Here is a 16,568-nt window from a genome sequence, read left to right as displayed (position 1 = left end):
GCAGCCAATGAGATCCCTTGCTCAACATTTAATAGTCTGGTTCAGTGTTTGCTGTAGGCTAGTCCTGCAGCGCTATAAGAGTTCCTCAGAAATTCAGACACTTAAGATAAGTCAACAATGTTTTACCATTTCAAATACAATGTTACAAACAAAATGAAAATGTTTTATTGAAGTTGTAATCTATTAAATGCAACTATCAAATCATCTAATACCATTAAATATAAAGTGTCTTCATAATATGTGTTATTTTATTAAATTATAGGGCTTGTTTTGTTTGTTTTTATTTAACCCTCTGGGGTCCCTGATAATATATCCATCATGAAATGTGGATAAACAGAAAAGGCTGCACCCACTTCAGTCCCTCATTTCATTGAACAGACGTGTCATATATAGATCCGGTGTGAAGTCCAAAAACCTTTTATGTTGCCCGAGGGTGACACCATGCAATAGAGGAATAAAGCAACAATTCTATAATTGAGTTAATTTCAGCAAAAGTTGTATGTAATGTTGTATTTTCAGTGGTTTAATCTGGAACAATTACTGGGACACCATAGGCAGATTTATTGTTTATTGTTTGCGCTCATGCTGTATGTTGACGGGGAAGCAGAGGTCATTTTGACATAAAAAGGCTTAAATACAAACACTTTTCTCTCTTTGCTGTGGAAGTTCAGTATAAGAGGAAACGTCAGGCATCTTAGGGGGGCACTACAGTATTGATCTGGTGAAGGAGGAGGCCATCGAGTAAAAAAGGTTGAGAAACACTACACTAGTGTCATCACATCGACACAACGTCAAAGTGACTGACAGATAGAGAACTCAGTTATGTAACAGACACGCCATCTAGTGATGAAGCATGGAAGTGCAATTAAAGTGACTGAATTTCCTGCAGTTCGATTACATTGTAGTGGCAAGTTTTGCAGTTCCAAGCACCACTAACATTTATATAATATAAAGATTTTGTTACATGCTTAGTACATCAAAATAAATAAATAATATTTCTGAAAGGTTTGATACACCATTGTGTTGTTTGTGATCCTCCATCAGCAGCTGCAGTATCTCTCAGCTGTATCAGTGCATCACTGTGACGTCTGACTGACCGAGGTTTTTGTACCACTCTTTATCACTGTGTGAACACCCATACACTGTTTGGATAGTGTGCACTCTGACAGTAATAATCTCCTGTATCTTCAGTCTGGACTCCACTGATAGTCAGAGTGAAATCACTGCCAGATCCACTGCCACTGAATCTAGATGGAGTTCCAGTATTACGGCTTGTTGCTGCATATATGAGGAGTTTAGGAGCTTCTCCAGGTTTCTGTAAGTACCAGTGTAACTCAACACCATCATACACTCTACTGCTGGTTTTACAGTTTATTCTGACTTCTTGTCCTGGTTGAGCTGTTAGTATCAATGGACTCTGAGTTACAGTGATCTGTCCTCTACACTCTGAAAGAAAGAACAAGAAGAAAAAAATAATAAAAATAAAATTATCAATTCTAAAAATTATCATTTAAAATTATAAACATTTAATATTTTAAGAGTATAATTGTAAAAATTGTATTACACAAACCTTGAATAAACAGTGTGAGAGTCCAGATGAAGAAGGTGATTTTGTTCATTGTTGTTCTTTTGTCTTGTGTGATGATGAAGATTGTGTTCTGTTCTGCTCTCAGTCATGAAGTGTTAAACTCACAGCACTATAAACACTCTCAGAGCACTGAAGCATGTGTGACAATGCAAAGTGACTCTCTCTATTTAAATCATTATCCTGAAGACTGTAGATCAGTCACAATCACATTTTCCAACAACTTCCTCATGTTGTGAAACATGTCAAACAATTATACACACATCTCTGAAGTCTATTGACAGAATCCTGTATATTATTGATTTGGTCATTATTAATATTTTGTAAGGTCACTGAACACTTTCTATCATTCATTCTACACTGTTCTGGGCTCATTATTAGTTGATGTAATAAACTGCAGCAGCTCTTTGGTTTAATTGTGTTTCTGAATGACACAATATCAGTGTTCAGGGTGGAAGATTTCTCAGTTCTCTGGTACTGAACAACATCCATGAGCTCCAGCAGCATTAAAACACACTGTGCTCTTCTACTGTGTGGAACTGCAGTGTCAGTAATGGAGCGTCTAACAGTTCAGTTCAACAGCCTTTACTGAGATACTGCAGCTGACTGAATGTGTCGTCATGTTACAGTTCATAACAAACTCAGTTCAACTGTCAGACTGATCAGTGATGGCATCAAAGTCATCAGCATTACATTCACAATCATATCCGTAACTAATTTCAAAGCACAGAGGCAGGAGTCATGATTCTCAGGTCACCTTTACTCATGATATCCACGAAAGACTCATTGAGGAGAAGGTGATTGGCTATGAGGTACAACACTAATGAAATAATGTATATACAGTATATATATATATATACATTGTCCAGTATATTAGAATATAAACATTCTAATGTTTTATTGTTAATCACTGTTAATTCTGCAATTGTTCATCATGATCAAGTTGAGATTCATCAGATCAGGCTGTGTGAATCAGTAGAAGCAACAATAAAAGTTTCATTCTACACTGCAGAACTTCATTTAGAGAGTGCAGTTCATCTCAGAGAAATACAGTTGTTTTTTATTGAACTTTAAAATGTCTTTTGGTATTTGAACATAAAAAGAGATGCTTAAAAACACGGTTGAAATTACTGTATTTCTGGAATAAGAAAGTCCAGCACATTGTAAGATACAGTATTTCACACAGTGTGTTTTCTTGTTTCTCATGTTCTTTGATTCCTGGTTCTGTTTTTCATAAAGCGCTTCTGAGATCAAATGCCAAATACAAGATCATCTAATCTCGCTAATTATGTTGTGGCTAGTTAGGTTCTCAAATACACATGTGAATTTAACTAGTATAACTGGATTGAGTTATCTGAGATAAGGCGTTCATGTGTTGCTTGAAAAAAGATATAATATATATATATATGGATAGTAGAATACTTGACTGGCAGCACTGGGATTGGCTGTTAAATTCCAAAACCTTATTAACACCAGGGAACACAAAAGTGGTTAAAACAAGAAGAGATGCTGGTACATACTGCAATACTTCAGTTATAGATAATACACCATAACTCTTACCACTTCCCAAGCAAGTGTGGAATATGGAGTAACTTCATCTTTTTACATTAAAAAGTTAAAAAGTGCAACAGTTTGTAATCATCTGTGTTCAAAGTGAAATAAAATGCACAATAAACATTGATATCCCTGTGGTTAGTGCACTGACATATAACTCCACTGTGTCTCTGGTGACTCAATTTTCAAATCCCAGCTTGAGATCCTTTGCTAATGCTGTTCCCCTCTGTCCCCCCCATTTTCTGTTATTCTCTACTGTCCTGTCCAAAGTAAGGGGGGAAAATGCACATGGGCCTAGGCATGTTTGTCTTGTCTTTTATTCAAGGTCAATAATTAAAATGGTGTTGCACAGTTCTGTCCTGTGCAGCTCTGTCACTAGGTTGGTCCAAGAGCGGTGGCTGGAGCTCATCATCAGGCTGCACTTCCACCACAGTGTCCTCTCTTTTCTGATGCTGGCAGTGTTGAGGACTATGGCACATGCAACAGTAACATCACACACCCTGTCAGGTGCAACCCTCAGACTTTTCAGACACTGAAATCTTCCCTTCAGTTCACAAAGGTCATTTCAGTGTGTGCCTTTGTCCTGTCTGGAGCTGCATTGTAACGGGTTTGTGGTCGGGACATTGTCATAAAATGCTGCCTGTCTCCATATAGCCCCTGTCTCCAAGCAGGAGCCCATCATAATCACCTGTGCAGTGGACAAATGCACTTCTGTTAGGCTCAGGATAAGTGAATGCAATACAGTGAGCTTGACATTTCCAAAGAACGCAGCGTGATTATGATTCAGGCTGCATTGCAAGCCAGTAATTGGATTACGGATCGGAAGCATTCAAAATATTTCATCCAGTTCTTTTGGATCAGATTCATCACGCCAGTATGGAGACAAAGCTGGCCATAGAGGTCTGTGTGGAGGACTTGTCTGGTTCTTGTGGTCTTTGTGAGGATCTGTGCCTCTGGCTGTCGTGTCGGCGAGGCCTTCACCAGAAATTGTCTAGATGACACGATCGGATCTGGCTGACTACGGTAACCTCAGAATAAACAGAGAGACTAATATTAGTGTAGATGCCATTCCTCTTATGGTGTACCAAGTACATCGGGTGTTCTGGGAAGTGTTCCCAGTTCCTACTGATTTAATATTTGCAAACTGATAATGTGTTATGTGTATGCCAGGTTAAAGAGATTTTGTGTTTTTAGTCTAGATTTAAACTCACAGAGTGTGTCTGAACAAGGCTATTAAAACTAAATAAGAAAAGGATCTACCGCACCTCTCCATCTGTCGCTCATAGTAGACTGACGGTTAGAGGGGATTGGTTAAGGAAATATTCTACCCAAGCCATCAAAGTACCCTATGAACGAATAACTGAAAGTATGGGATACCCAGTAAATCAAATATCTAAATTAATACATAACTAATATATATATATATATATATATATATATATATATATATGGTTAGCTCTTAATTAGAAACACAGTTTAAATGTAATAATCTTTCGAAACTGGAGTCAGACTAAATAAAGTGAACTTTACAGAAGCTCAAGTAAGAGATCTTCATGCATTATACCTTCACCCACACATTTGGATTCTGTTGTTGGGCTTATGGATGATCCCTACAGATACACTAAAGGAACATGTTAAAGAGCATTATGTGGCCTCTTTAAGAAATATCACATGATCAAGAGTGCATTTGAAACATTTCCATTGTGTTTCTGATGCTCCATGAGCAGCTGCAGTATCTCTCAGCTGTATCAGTGCATCACTGTGACGTCTGACTGACCGAGGTTTTTGTACCACTCTTTATCACTGTGTGAACACATCTTTACTGTTTAGATAGTGCCAACTCTGACAGTAATAATCTCCTGTATCTTCAGTCTGGACTCCACTGATGGTCAGAGTGAAATCAGTGCCAGATCCACTGCCACTGAATCTAGATGGAGTTCCAGTATAACGGCTTGTTGCATAATATATGAGGAGTATAGGAGCTGCTCCAGGTTTCTGTAAGTACCAGTGTAAGTAACTACCACTGTGCACTGCACTGCTGGTTTTACAGTTTATTCTGACTTCTTGTCCTGGTTGAACTGCTGTTATTGATGGACTCTGAGTTACAGTGTACTGTCCTCTACACTCTGAGAGAAAGAACAAGAAGAAGTAGTAAATAAATAAATAAAATTATAAATTTAAAAGTTTTTTTATCTAAAATTATAAACATTTAATATTTCAAGAGAATAATTGTAGAGCTGCATTACACAAACCTTGAGCAAACAGTGTGAGAGTCCAGATGAAGAAGGTGATTTTGTTCATTGTTGTTCTTTTGTCTTGTGTGATGATGAAGATTGTGTTCTGTTCTGCTCTCAGTCATGAAGTGTTAAACTCACAGCACTATAAACACTCTCAGAGCACTGAAGCATGTGTGACAATGCAAAGTGACTCTCTCTATTTAAATCATTATCCTGAAGACTGTAGATCAGTCACAAACACATTTTCCAACAACTTCCTCATGTTGTGAAACATGTCAAACAATTATACACACATTTCTGAAGTCTATTGACAGAATCCTGTATATTATTGATTTGGTCATTATTAATATTTTGTAAGGTCACTGAACACTTTCTATCATTCATTCTACACTGTTCTGGGCTCATTATTAGTTGATGTAATAAACTGCAGCAGCTCTTTGGTTTAATTGTGTTTCTGAATGACACAATATCAGTGTTCAGGGTGGAAGATTTCTCAGTTCTCTGGTACTGAACAACATCCATGAGCTCCAGCAGCATTAAAACACACTGTGCTCTTCTACTGTGTGGAACTGCAGTGTCAGTAATGGAGCGTCTAACAGTTCAGTTCAACAGCCTTTACTGAGATACTGCAGCTGACTGAATGTGTCGTCATGTTACAGTTCATAACAAACTCAGTTCAACTGTCAGACTGATCAGTGATGGCATCAAAGTCATCAGCTCTATTTATTAAAGGGTTCGTTCACCTAAAAATGAAATTTCTGTCATTAATTACTCACCATCATGTCGTTCCACATCCGTAAGTCTTTCGTTCATCTTCGGATCACAAATTAAGTTATTTTGATGAAATCCAAGAGGTTTTTTTATCCTCCATTGAAAGCAACGAAATTTCCGTCATTCAAGGTCCAGAAAGATACTAAAGACATTGTTGAAACAGTCGATGTGACTGCAGTGGTTCAACCTTAATATTATGAAGCGACGAGAATACTTTTTGTGTTCAAAAACAAAACAAAAATAATGATTTTATTCAAAAACTCATCTCTCCCTGTCATTCTGCTACACTATTTACATTGCAGCTCTTCCAGGTTCTACGTCAGAACGCTGATTCAGTATTGGCCGGCTCCTGCGTCAGCATCACAGGCATGCGTCATGCTGCCCATTACTGAGCCGGCGTTCGGACATAGACACGGAAGCTCTGCACTGCGTTCACTGTGTATGAGTCTGACAGGGTCGAGAAGAGATTGTTGAATAAAGTTGTTATTTTTGTTTTGTTTTTGCCAACAAAACAAAACAAACCTTAATGTAATGTCGTTGCTTTCATTAAGGTTGCACCACTGTAGTCACGTTGACAATTTTAACGGTGTCTTTAATACCTTTCTGGACCTTGAATGACGGAAATTACGTTGCTTTATATGGGATAAAAAAAACCTCTCGGATTTCATCAAAAATATCTTAATTTGTGTTCTGAAGATGAACGAAGGTCTTACTAGTTTGGAACGACATGAGGGTGAATAATTAATGACATTATTTTATTTTTTGGGTGAACTAATCCTTTAATGTCATACTCAGTTGAGGAGAAACAAACGTGTTCATGATTCGGCAGCAATTACAACTTGTGCTCATAATGATTGCAATATACGGCGGTTGTTCTGTTTCTAGTGATCTAAGTATATAGAGCTCTGTTAAATAAATATACACCGCTGCGTATAGATCCGTCCCTCGCCTTTATTACAACCGTTTGAAGAATTGATTAATTAATTCTTCTTTATTACAAAAGAAGAATTAAGAAAGCCAGGATAACAGAAAAAGCGCAGCTTGACCTAGTTTAATCAGTAAATCCTGGCTTAGTCTGTTGCACATTTGCTGAGCCAGGATGAGTACGTTCAGCTATGTCAAGCCAGGTTTAGATAGTCGGGATACGTGCATGTTCACGGCATTCTTAAACAGACCACAGGATCGATATCCAAAAATGGATAAAACCCGTGAGCAACAGCTTCTAATGGAAACATATGAAGAGGTGAAACATATAATCAGTGTTGCCAACTCATTTTCAGAGGAAGTTGCTAAAGGCGGGTCGATTTGTTGCTAAAAGTTGCTAAATGACGTTGTGATGTCATTGCGTTTTTGCATAGTATACACATAAAAAATATGATTTTGTAATATGTTCATTTAGATTTGTTCATAAAAAAAAAAACAATGCATGATACTCAGAAATTTATCATGAAGATTAATTGCAAACACTTATCCACTATGTGCATCTATTTTATCTCTCTTATCTATCTATCCTTCTTAAAGAACAAACATGTCTGGCCAAAAAAAAAAAAAAAAAAAGGACCTGGCAGCAAGTCAAGATTAACTACAAGAACATGTTTCAGGCTGGTAAGTGACTTGATTGGTGAAAAAAAAAAAAATGTACAAATTAGGTGAATAGTGTCTGCTGACATATTTTATAATCTGTAATGATTTTAGCATTTAAAAAAGGCTCATATTCACACTGAACCTGTAACACAATGTATTAATCATCGTTATTTGTTGTCTCCAAAGCTCCAAAAACATTGTGGTCTCCCACCTTTCTCATGAATGTCCAGTACACTACATAGTTATTGATCCAGTGAAGTGGAACTAGAATTTGTGAAGATAAACACACAGTGTGTGCTACCAATGCCAAATAAAACACATGTACACATGAAAGAGTGACATACATTATCCTTTATTAAATGATAGGCTAAATCAAAACAAACTGCAATAATATTGTCACGAATGTGGCTCCCTCGCCTCCTCCTCCGCACCACCGGAGGGAGCCATCACCCGAATATTGACTGTTCCCAATCGGACTACGTTTCCCATAGGCCCTCATTCCTGGGACTGATTGCGCACACAACTGCACCCCATCACGCTCACACTATTTAAGCCACACACACACACACTCACCGCGAAGTCTTGATTTGCCCCGGTGATCATTTCTGAGCGTTTTCTTGTGGACTGTTTATTCTGTTACTGTTGGACTGTTTACCTGTTGTGATTCTCTGCTGCCTGCCCTGTACCTTGCCTGTATACTGGACTGTGTTTGCTTGCCGCCTGCCCTGATCTCCGCCTGTGACCCGATACTGTTTGTCTGCCGCCTGCCTCGACCATTGCCTGTTCCTGTTTATGTCTTTGCCTTTGCCCCTGTCTGCCTTGGTGTTTATTCTAAATAAAGCTGCAAATGGATCCCCATTCTGCCGACCCTTCATTACAGAAGACTTCGCCAAACAGCGATCCAGCAGCAATCATGCAGATCTCCACCGAGCTGTCCGCCCAGGCCAACCAGCTCGCGGTACATCAACACCAACTGAATCGACTGACTTCTCTTACCGAGGAGCTGGTGAGAACTCTACAGAGTCTTCGATTCGACGCCGCCGAGGCCGCCACGCCGCCGCCAGCGACTCCCGCCAGCCAGGCCTTCACGGCCGTTCCCGCCGTAAATCCACGCCTCGCACTCCCGGAGAAGTTTGACGGAACCCCCGCGAGATGTAAGGGTTTTCTTCTACAATGCTCGCTGTTCATCAACCAACAACCCACTCTCTATCCCACCGAGTCCAGTCGGATTTCCTTGGTCTGCTCTCTGTTGACGGGATGAGCGCTGGATTGGGCCACGGCTGTATGGAGAGAGGATGGATCTGTATTTCTCACCTTCTCGGCTTTCCTGCAAAACTTCAAAGAGGTCTTCAACCATCCTGAGGGAGGCAAGAGCGCGGGAGATCAACTGCTGTTGCTGTGTCAAGGTAAAAACACAGCCGCCGAATACGCTCTCAGCTTCCGAACCCTCGCCGCACAAACAAACTGGGTCGAAGACACGCTGAAACTGTTGTTTCGCAAGGGACTGTCATTAGAGCTTCAAGCCGAGCTCGCGTGCCGCGACGAGGGAAAATCACTCAACAACTTCATTGAGCTGGCCATTCACATCGATAATCTCCTCCGGTCTCGATGCTCAGCCCGTCTGCCCACTCTGACAACTCCCACGTCTGAACCCATGCAACTTGGATACACCCCGCTTCGTCCAGAAGAGAGGGAGAGGAGACGACAGCTTCATTTGTGTTTGTATTGCGGCCAAGCAGGCCACGTCAAGATCAACTGCCCCATCCGACCCAATCCATCCAACCCGAAAGCGGTGAGTCCTCCACTCTCCACCGACTATCCCCTCAACTGCCTCAAAATACCCATTCAAGTCACAGTGAATGATCTATGTATAACTACGCACGCACTTTTGGACAACTTTTGAACACAACATCGCATTAACGGACTGCAATTCTCCATTGACAGTGGAGGCGCTAGATGGGAGACCCATCGGAGGAGGAAGGATAGCGCACATCACCGCTGAACTCACACTGCAAGTGTGGGAGTACTTCACCAAGAACGCATCCGATTTTACGTAATTCACTCACCCAACAATCCAGTTATCCTTGGTCTCCCGTGGCTCAGAACTCACAACCCGCTCATTTCTTGGAAGGAGGGCCAGATCGTTTAGTGGGACGCCATCTGTCACGAGTGCTGTCTGAAACAGATCACTCCCATACCAGTCCAGGTCGTCTCAGTTCACGAGCCCAACCCTGACGAGCCCGACATTCCCGCTGAGTATGCCGATCTGGCGGTTGCTTTCAGCAAAAGCAAGTCGACCGAATTACCTCCTCACCGTTCCAGTGACTGCGCCAACGATCTGCTTCCAGGTACCACGCCCCCCAAAGGCAGAATATTTCCCCTGTCTCAACCAGAATCAGCAGCTATGAAAGCATACATTGAGGAAGAACTGGCCAAGGGGTTCATCCGACCCTCGACATCTCCGGCAGCATCTGGCTTCTTCTTTGTCAAAAAGAAGGACGGCAGTCTTCGACCCTGCATAGACTACCGTGGACTGAACGATATCACCGTTAAGTTTCGTTACCCTCTGCCATTGGTCCCCGCAGCCCTGGAACAGCTAAGGCAAGCCAAGTACTTCACTAAACTAGATCTCCGGTGCGCTTACAACCTGATTCGCATCAGAGAGGGTGACGAATGGAAGACGGCCTTCTCCACTGCCACCGGCCACTATGAGACCCTTGTTATGCCGTTCGGGCTGTCCAACAGTCCCTCCGTCTTCCAATCATTCATCAATGACGTCTTTCGGGATATGCTTAATCGCTGGGTCATCGTCTACATCGACGACATCCTCATATATTCCAAAACCTTTGAAGAACACGTCCAACATGTCCGGGCCATTCTGCAGCGGCTCTTCCAGCACAAATTGTATGCCAAAGCGGAGAAATGTGAGTTCCATCGTACTTCTACTTCATTTCTGGGTTATGTCATCAGTCAGGAGGGGGTGGCGATGGACGACAGCAAAGTAAGGGCGGTGCTGGAGTGGGCGCAACCACACACGCTGAAAGAACTGCAACGATTCCTGGGGTTCGCCAACTTCTACAGGCGATTCATTCGAAACTTCAGTGGTATTGCGGCGCCTCTAACTTCCATGACTAAGCGACAAACCACACGCCTCTCCTGGACCCACGAAGCAGTGCACGTTTTTCAAGCTCTGAAGGAGCGGTTCACCTCTGCACCCATTCTCCGCCACCCAGACCCAGAACTCCCATTCGTGGTCGAGGTCGACGCCTCCAGCACGGGCATCGGGGCTATACTCTCACAGCACCAAGGTAATCCTGCAAAAACGTACCCATGTGCGTTCTACTCCAGAAAGTTGTCGGCAGCAGAGCGCAATTATGATGTAGGCAACCGGGAGCTTCTGGCTATGAAGGTGGCGTTGGAGGAGTGGCGCCACTGGCTGGAGGGAGCACAACATCCATTCACCATACTCACCGATCACAAAAACCTGGAATACCTCCGGTCTGCTAAGCGTCTGAACCCTCGGCAGGCAAGATGGGCCATGTTTTTCACCCGTTTCCAGTTCACAGTAACTTACAGACCCGGCTCAAAGAACGCTAAAGCAGACGCATTATCTCGCCAGGCAGAGGTGGTGGAGCGGACAGAGAGTGAAGAGAGCATCATCCCTGCCAAACTGCTGCTCGCCCCAGTCCAGTGGGACATCATGACCGAAATCTCACAAGCCAACGAACACACCGCACCACCACCAACCAGTCCACCTAACCGCACTTTTGTCCCTGTGCACCTCCTGCAATAAACTGCTTCATCAAGTTCACGATTTCCCCAGCTCAGGCCATCCAGGCATTACTGCCACCCTACACCTATTGCAGAACCGGTTCTGGTGGGACACCATGGTAGCAGACACCACCCAATTCATCAACCAGTGCACAGACTGTCAAACTTCCAAAACTCCACACTGAGCCCCAGCAGGGCTATTACAACCACTGCCCATTCCACAACGCCCCTGGTCCCACATAGCCATCGACTTCGTCACTGATCTCCCTGAATCCCGTGGCCACACCACGATCCTCACAGTAATCGACCGTTTCTCCAAGGCATGCCGACTCATACCACTGCCCAAGCTGCCCACGGCGTTCGAGACAGCAGAGACCCTATGCAACTTCGTCTTCCATTTCTACGGTCTGCCAGAGGACATCGTGTCTGACAGGGGCCCACAGTTCACATCCCGGGTATGGACAGCCTTCTTTAAACAGTTAAACATCAACATCAGCCTCACCTCAGGATACCATCCAGAATCCAACGGACAGACCGAACGCATGAATCAAGAACTCACCAGATTCTTACGCACATACTGTCAGCGGAATCAATCAGAGTGGAGCCGTTACCTGTTGTGGGCCGAGTATGCTCAAAACTCTCTGCGGAAACCTGCCACTGGTGTTACACCCTTCCAGTGCGTCCTGGGCTTTCAACCGCCTCTCTTTCCCTGGTCCGGGGAACCGTCCAACCTGCCATCGGTAACCGAGTGGTTGCAGCGAAGCGAGGAGACCTGGGACCTGGCCCATCATCACCTTCAACGTGCTGTGAGAAGACAAGAAGTACAGGCCAATCGACATCATCGCCCCAACCCTGAATACGCCGTGGGGCAGTGGGTCTGGCTGTCAACGAGGGATCTGCGCCTAAGACTCCCATGCAAAAAACTTAGTCCCAGGTTTGTAGGGCCTTTCCAAATTACTAAACAAATTACCCCTGTATCATTCCGTCTTGACTTACCTGCTAACTACTGTGTTTCTCCCACTTTCCATGTGTCGCTGCTGAAACCCTCTGGTGGTCCGAGAGGAGAGCCGGAGGGAGCCAAAGCCCACGACCCCCCACCCTTGATGATCGAAGGCGAGGAAGCCTATCAGGTTCGAGAGTTACTCGATTCCCGGCGCCGGGGTAGAAGACTACAATACCTAGTCGACTGGGAGGGGTACGGCCCGGAGGAGCGATCCTGGGTCAATGCGGATGACATCCTGGACCCATCACTCGTGGACGAGTTTCATCGAGCGCATCCGGAGAGACTGGCCCCTCGACCACGTGGTAGACCCCGGCGCCCGCTTCCTCGCGTCTGGAGCTGCTCGCAGGGGGGGGGGCTCTGTCACGAATGTGGCTCCCTCGCCTCCTCCTCCGCACCACCGGAGGGAGCCATCACCCGAATATTGACTGTTCCCATTCGGACTACGTTTCCCATAGGCCCTCATTCCTGGGACTGATTGCGCACACACCTGCACCCCATCACGCTCACACTATTTAAGCCACACACACACACACTCACCGCGAAGTCTTGATTTGCCCCGGTGATCATTTCTGAGCGTTTTCTTGTGGACTGTTTATTCTGTTACTGTTGGACTGTTTACCCGTTGTGATTCTCTGCTGCCTGCCCTGTACCTTGCCTGTATACTGGACTGTGTTTGCTTGCCGCCTGCCCTGATCTCCGCCTGTGACCCGATACTGTTTGTCTGCCGCCTGCCTCGACCATTGCCTGTTCCTGTTTATGTCTTTGCCTTTGCCCCTGTCTGCCTTGGTGTTTATTCTAAATAAAGCTGCAAATGGATCCCCATTCTGCCTACTCTTCATTACAAATATATGTATTCATCAAACCTCTGACAGCAATATGAACCGCAGTCTTCATAATAACAGTAAAATAACAGTAATTAGATGAATGACAGTATATCTAGTATTTTAATGCAGGATAATTAAAATGATGCAACATATTTACAGAAGACCGTGGAGTGACTGAAACACGTTAATTTCTAGTAGGATTGACAGCAGAACTAACAGATAAATCAATAGGATTAATCTTAGCCTGGTTGTTAGCCTGATCTGGAGCAAAGAATAAATCTCCATAGTAACTTAATATAGCTTAATTTAGCTTGCTTTCATGCAGCTGAGTCAGGGCTAAATTCAGCCAGGATAACTGGAAAATCCCAGCTTAATCCCTTATCTTGCTTTTGTGCAATACCCCTCAGAATGATCCACGACTGTTTGTTTGTTTTGTGATGGTTGTTCATGAGTCCCTTGTTTGTCCTGAACAGTTAAACTGAGCTCTGTTCTTAGGAAAAATCCTCCAGGAAACACGATTAAGAGCCGGGGGGTCTCTTGCTGTATACTTTATTCCTTGTGTGCGCCATTCCTTGACTCCTGGATTCGGCGCTCGGTTGAGAATGTTGTTTGGTCAGTTTCTCTGGCTTGAGTGAACTTACTCCAGACTGCGGGTTTGGAACCAGCATACCTCGAGTAAACATGGTTTGGGTTAATCAACCAAGAGTTCAGGGTTTATGTGACGGTAAGTTAACCTTGTTTTCTGGAACAGACTCCTGGAGTAAAGAGACCCACAGTACCTTCACTTGGAGAGAGACTGAGGATATTTCCTCCACACAGATCTCTCCTGTGTCCGGGGCCCAAAGAATTGTTTGTCACTCTAGTTGTTTGTTGAATTGTACAGTGAAAGTGAGTTTAGTGGCTTTACTTTGAGTGTTTTTGACCTGAAACCTGTTATATTTATGTGGGATGTTTGTAGGAAGGTGGATGCCATTTTGTTTTGTGAGTATGAATTTGTTGTGAGTATGAATCTGTCACAGTCTCACTCAGTTTGGACTTTGTTTCAGTTTTCACTTTCCCTCTGTTGAGTTTGTTGTCATAGTTGTTAATTTGATTCATCATTCAGTTCAGGTGTGTGTTGTTAATTATCCTTGTTTTCCAGTGTACTTCAGTTCCTTTGTTTTTGTTCATTGCTGTCGGGTCTTGTCTATGGTTCAGTTTTGTTGGATTGCTGTTCTCTGGTTGATGATATTCCTGTGGATTCCTGTGGACAGGTAAGGTCATATTTACTCTTCTCTCATTTACTCTTCATTTGTGCTACAGTTGATGCTCTCCTCATCATGTGTTATAGGGATACTCCACACAAAAAGGAAAATTCTCGCATTTACTCACTCATGTCATCCCATGTGTAAATGTCTTTCTTTCTTCAGAGGAACACAAACATTTTTAAGGAAATAATTCCTCTCTGTGAGTCCATATAATGCAAGTGGATGGGACCTCTAGAGTTGATAAAGGTCATTTCTGTTGAAAAGGTAGAAACTACTGCTACAACCACACAAAACCAACACAATGGTAATTTCCAGTTAATGAATCAATGTCTTTTGAAGCTAAATCAACTGGGGATCTGTAGATTTCCATCATGATTTTGTGTGGTTGTAGAAGTGTTTCTACCTTTTCAGATAGATGTGGAGGGGGCGGGTTTTAATTGTGCTCTTGTTTGGTGGAATATAAAAGCGTCAGTATTGACATTATGCAGAAGTGCGTCTGCCTAGCGTCAGTGACGGAGTTACAGGATTTCCGGCGCACCGTGTGAATGTCCGAGAGGTAGGAGTATTCAGCCGTGATGTGGGCTGTTTGTTTGTGCCATGCAGGGTTACATTATTTCATTGTAGTGTGGATTGAGGAGCATTTGTGGGATGCTTTTAGTGATGGCTGTTTCCATGGAAATGCATTCTATCTACCATGGAGTTCCCTGTGTTATGGGAGTCGCCATTTGACAGACATTTCTACTATGGGTTTGGTTGCTTTATTAGTGACCTAGCTAGTGATCCTTACTCTTGGAGTGTGTTGTATTTACACAGTTAATGTCTGAGCCAATGCAAGAGATGTTGCAGCGGTCTTTGGTTTCCCTTTAAACTGCTGCTTGGATGTCTGCCGTTCATGTTTGCTTCACCGTAGATGACTGCTTGGACATCGAACTGTGTTCTCGTGGCCGTTATATTGTTTCTGGGACCAATCTTTGGAGCTGTGTGAGATCAGCCTGTGTGATTGTGCTGCTGGACTGGAACATCAGATCAGCACTATTAGTTTGACCGCCGTTGTTCATGTGATATCGCACTGTGTTTACTCGTTAATCCTAACCGATTTCTTCCAGCATGCGACACTTGTGGGATCAGCCGGGTCATTAGTCTGGCCTGCCGCCTGGTGCTTTACTCCTAATTTTGAACTGTCGTATGTATCAACTCAAATCAAAGTCTTGAGGGGGTGTACAACGGGCAGTTATCCACCAGTGAGGTTTTTTTTTTTTTTTTTTTTTTTTCTCTCATTCTTTTGGGGTTGATTTGTTTTTGCTTGTTCTAACTGTATTATGATTGATTTGTTAATTTGTGTTCTTTTTTGTATTTAGTTATTTTGAATTTGCTTGTGGTTCATTTAGTTTGTAAACCAGGTTGCTCCTGCTGTCGGACGCAGCGCCCCATTGACTGCATAGAACAGGTTCAGTTGTTGTTGTGTTTTTGTTTGTTTTTTGGAGGCACATGTCGAGCTGATTAAAGTCTTTTACAGATATATGTACGAATATTGTGTAAAGTGTGTGTTTGTTTGTGTTTTACTTTGTGTTTAATTCCCCCTTCAGAATTGGAGGACCAGCGCTGTAGGAGGATTCAATGCCCTGTTTGCCTTGACACGTTCAAGACCTGATTGATCTTTGTGGGTCTAAATGCAGTGAATTTTGGCCTTCACTCTGTAACTGAAGGTATTTTCACATGTAACGTGTCAGTCATGGTCTCATCTGGAAAGAGATTGACAGATCTGAGCGGACGCTCTCAATGTCTTGATGGTGCCTGGGAGTTTCAATGTTTACACATTTAGGGGAAATAAACCTATGAATGGCATACTAAGAGTAGTCAATGAACAATAAACTGGGTTAAGAGAATGTATTTAAATCTTATATATTACATTTACCTTTAAGGTGTTTAGAAACTTTGTTAAACATTGTGATTGTGTTGTTTGTGATCCTCCATCAGCAGCTGCAGTATCTC

The 16,568-nt window shown here is 43.1% G+C and overlaps 1 long non-coding RNA gene across 2 annotated transcripts in view; it reads left to right on the top strand.

Annotated features, from left to right (window-relative positions):
• The window catches only part of LOC127506561 (uncharacterized), a 133,278-nt gene that overhangs the window by 103,899 nt on the left and 12,811 nt on the right, over positions 1–16,568 (top strand). The window contains exon 4 of one of the 2 annotated variants that reach the window (XR_007928020.1): positions 734–748. The exons of the other annotated variant lie outside the window; for it this stretch is intronic. This is a non-coding gene — a long non-coding RNA (uncharacterized LOC127506561). Of the gene's footprint in view, positions 1–733; positions 749–16,568 lie in introns of those variants that run through there. 2 annotated transcript variants of the gene reach the window in all.

This window comes from Ctenopharyngodon idella, chromosome 24, assembly GCF_019924925.1.
Source record: "Ctenopharyngodon idella isolate HZGC_01 chromosome 24, HZGC01, whole genome shotgun sequence".
Taxonomy (NCBI): domain Eukaryota; kingdom Metazoa; phylum Chordata; class Actinopteri; order Cypriniformes; family Xenocyprididae; genus Ctenopharyngodon; species Ctenopharyngodon idella.
The sequence above is the reverse complement of the archived record's forward strand: the minus strand, read 5'-3'. Positions and strand labels throughout refer to the sequence as shown.